We start from the raw sequence: 4590 nt of genomic DNA on the forward strand, positions 1-4590 counted from the left end.
CGCGCTTGTCCTGAACCTCTCAAAGAACCAGAAAGACTTTTCCTTCCTCCTCTGTTAGGCCAGTGAAGCCTCTTTTCTACATTAGGTGGGGAGTGTTTGACACAGAAGGCCTCTGGAAATCCTTGTTTAATTGGCACCACGCATACCTCAACCTGATAGCGGATGGGAGCAAACCTCTTTCTGGGTACCTTCCAGAAGTTCGTTAACCTGCTACTGCAAAGAGCCCCCGGCATCCGTATCAAAAAGCGGTTGACCGCATCTTGTGAACCTTGGATTAAAAGAGCTGTCTACTGCTAATTAAAACATAACTTGGATGATCTACTAACAAATCCATAGAACAGTTAACTAAACCCCAGTTTCTCTATCCGTAAAATGGGAATAACAGTTATTTCCCATTTAGAACTGTAGGATGGCATAAGGCGTTTCAAGATACTATATCCAGGGTGCCTTGTTCTTAAGCGCTCGACAAATGTTCTACTGTCACCAGGAGAGCAAGGTAAAGAGGTGTTCCTAGGTCAGCAAAAGTGAATAGCAGACTCCAGGAGTAGAAATCTAAGCCATGTTGGAGCTCACTGGCCTGTGTTCCTGCCTTCATCCCACCAGTGCCCCTGCAGAGGGAAAGGCCTTGCATTCTCCCAGCACAGGACAGCCCTGTGACGTAATGAGCCATTGAAGGGATGCGTTGTGCATAAGCCCTTCTGAATAAGAGGTGATAGATGACTTCGATTGTAAACCGTAATTAGCACCACTACATGTGGTTATAACACCCCTAAATGCAGCGTTACTCATGACAGCCAAGGTCTGAAAACAGCCTATGTCCCTCAACAAATAAAGAAAATATGGTATGTGTATGCAATGGAATATCACTCAGCCCTAAAAACAAAGGAAATCCTCTCATTTTGCAGCTACATTGAGGAAACTGAGGTTATTATGTGAATTGAATAAGCCAGAGAAAGAAGACAAATACTGCACTTATCATGTATGGTGGCACTTATGTGGAATCTAAGAAAAGTTGTATCTCAGAAACAGAGAGTGAAATCATGGCTGTCGGGGGAAGTGGGGACAGGCTAACAGGGTCAAACTTTCAGTTATCAGATGAATAAATTAGTCTAACGTTCTCATATATAATAAGGTGGTTGTAGTTGACAATACTGTATCATATAATTGAAATTTGCTAAGGGAGTAAATCTTGAATTCTTTCCAGAAAAGAAAGTGGGTATCTGAGGTGATAGATTTGTTCTTCAATTTTAAACATATTGCGGTTTGTCAGTTGTACCTCAGTGAAGCTTTAAAAATGTAGAAAACAATGTTATCAGCAAATTCTCTTGCTCCTATAATACGTGCAGTAACTCCCCCTTGCATTACAGTGTGTGGAGTCACTCAGGTGTTTCTGAGTGCACTTCGTTAGTCCAGGGTGGCTTGTAATGACATCTTACATGGGAAATAGCTCAGGCAGTCTCTCCTCGCCATTGAGCAGACCAGCCGGAATGGTCAGCCATATTGCCTGCTCCGATTTTGCTGGTCCTGAGTGTGATGGTTTTTCATGATCAGTTGCAGAGTCTTATTTACAACAATGAGAGTGACACCTTGACACGTATGTAAGAATGGGTGTGAGAAAGAGAAAGGCGCATGGCCAAGCCATGCAGGTGTCAGTCTTCTCTAGGGTTTTAGTTCTAAACATTTCCTCCTAGAACACACCAGCCCTTAACCTCTGACTTTTTTTTTTTCTTACTGGGGATACACATGTGAAACATAAGCAAAGCAAGACAGCAAGTCAGATTTTAAGTACAGATTATAATCAGTCATATACTTTTGGAGCTGGAAAAGAAGTTCAGTGTGAAATGAACTCAACTTCGATTTACGAAGGTGGCGAGGTGTTCTAAAAGGAGAATGAGAATGGAGGGCAGGGGGTGGTATGTGCAGGCTCAGCTGAGTCAGAAAAATGAAAACTTAGAAAAAGCAGGAAGGTTGGGGGAAGGGAGGTTGGTCCATGTCAGACCATCTGTTTTTATTAACTGGCCCTCATTGAAGTTAGGCTCTTACCTTGTCACAGAGACTAGGAGATAGGCTCTATCTTGAGGGGTTGGCTGGAATAAATCATACTTTTCTGGGGCAGCACTGAGTTTTCTCAGGCAGGTCTTTGTTGGGTGGAGGGTAGTGGGAGGGTTGGCCTAGAGGTGCAGTCTTGAGCTATTTGAAACTATGTTAGGATTTTTTCAGGTCTTTGTAGACCAAGTTTGAGGCCTTGTTGAGAAAGGACTCAGAGGAGCCTGCCTGGAGTTTGGTCAAGAATAAAATCTTGGTCATATTCATCCTAGTGTTATTGATGGAAAATCTGATTCCACTGCCTCCTTCTACCAACAGGACAATGTTGGTACTTCTTGATGACTTACTGACAATAAGTTGGCTTTGGAGCTGCCTTAGGGTCTCAAAAGAGTTTGGGAGGCACCTGAAGAAACCTCTCTGTCCTGAGGGAACTGTTTGTCTCATCTCTGTCCTTTTCCCATTAATCTCCAAGAACAGGAATGGTCCCTTGTGTTTCTCCTGCCCAGCATCCATCTCCCTTCTCCATGTCACCTCATGGTACCCTCTGGGAAACCATGCATCAGTGTGGGAAGACACGTGGCCCACCTCATTCGTTAGCTCCAGCAGGTGGGAGGCATGCGGCCCTGGCCTGGCCCACCGGGACAGAACGCACCTCTAGCAAGCCGTTGTTCCAGGAATTGACCTGAAACCTCACTCTGGCAGGCCAGTGGTTAATTCTGGAGCTTGTGGAAATGTGGAGAAGGAAGCACTGTTGCCCGTAGCCTGCCAGCTATAAATCTAGCAAGGCTGGGCCCGCAGGGATCCCCCTGGGACAGGGCCTATAGAGGAAAGGAAGCCAGCGGAGAAGCAGACAGGCCAATACCGACGACATTTCTTACGCCACTACATCCAGCCCCATTGGTTTGATTTACTTAGCTTTGTTTTAGTCAGTCTTTAAGTATTTCAGATATTAAAGAAAGTTTGCTAATTACTATAATGAGCATCCGTGGACCCACAGGCAGTTTGAGGTATAAAAGGTTATTAATAAAATTAACCTCATTTTCAGTCCTACAGGTCCGTACATTTGTTTTGTGTAAGCCAGTTTGAGTTGTGGCTATCTATGTCCCTTACGGCAGAGGAGCTCCAACACATATCCCATAAAGTCTGTCCTAAGACAGTCTAAAAGCATGGTGCAAAAATAAAAATAACAAATTAGATAAATACAGTGTAACAGTCACAGTTTTCATCGCAAGCACATGATGGATCCTCTTGAAGCTTATGTTGCATCTTTTTTTTTTTTCAATCAAAACATTGGTTTTTTTTAGAGCAGTTTTAGGTTCACAGCAAAATTGAAGGGAAGGTACTGGGATTTCCCATATAGTCCCTGCCCCCACACATGCAGGCCCCCCCCCCAGTATCAACACCCCCAGCAGGGTGCCGCACCTGCTACTGTTGATGAACCTCCCCTGGCACATCATTATCACCCAGAGTCCTTGTTTACATTACAGTTCGCTCTTGGTGTTGTACATTTTGAGTTTGGACAAATGTATGATGCCATTTATCCATCACTCTGGTATCATACACAGTATCTTTTACTGCCCTGCAAAGGCCTCTCTGCTCTGCTTATTCATAGCTTCCCCCTTCCCCAACCTCTAACGACCACTGATCTTTTTACTATTTCCATAGTTTTGCCTTTTCTTTTCCAGAATGCCATATAGTTGGAATCATATAGTATGAAGCTTTTTTAGATTAGCTTCTCCTCACTAATTAATGTGCATTTTAGGTTCCTCTATACATGCTTATGGCTCGATAGCTCACTTCTTATCAGCACTGAGTAATATTTCATTATCTTGACGTACCACAGCTTATCCTCAGCTGCTGAAGGACATCTCCGTTGCTTCCAAGTTTTAGAAATTATGAATAAAGCCACTTGTGCAGGTTTTGTGTGGACGCAGGTTTTGAGTAAATACCAAGGAACACGATTGCTGGAGCATATGGTAAAAGTATGTTTAGTTTGGTAAGAAACTACAACAATTTTGCACCGTTTGTAAGCCTAAGCACAGAAGGTTCTGGTGAGCCTGGCCCGCATACTCGCATGCCCTTGGCTTGTCTTGACAATATGCTGCCAGGATACTTAAAGGTCCTTTTTACTCTCACAGAAATGTTCTTCTTTGACCTATCCCTACAAGCCATACTTAGAAGCAGAAAATACAAAGCACCCCTTGGCTTTGACCTTATCTCTCCTGGACATCCGTGTCTGATCCATGTTAAGGCCCCACCAGCTGCCTCACAATAAGCTGTATATTCTCATGGCATATTTTAAAATTAATTTTTTATAATTTATTTATTTTTGAGACAGAGACTATTTTTGAGAGAGAGAGACAGAGACTAAGTGGGGGAGGGGCAGAGAGAGAGGGAGACACAGAATGTGAAACAGGCTTCAGGCTCTGAGCTGTCAGCACAGAACCCGATGTGAGGCTCAGACTCACGAATCGTGAGATCATGACCTGAACCGAAGTCGGATGCTTAACCGACTGAGCCACCAGGTGCCCCTCTCACAGCATT

This window comes from Suricata suricatta, chromosome 6 (genome assembly GCF_006229205.1).
Source record: "Suricata suricatta isolate VVHF042 chromosome 6, meerkat_22Aug2017_6uvM2_HiC, whole genome shotgun sequence".
In the NCBI taxonomy this organism is placed as follows: domain Eukaryota; kingdom Metazoa; phylum Chordata; class Mammalia; order Carnivora; family Herpestidae; genus Suricata; species Suricata suricatta.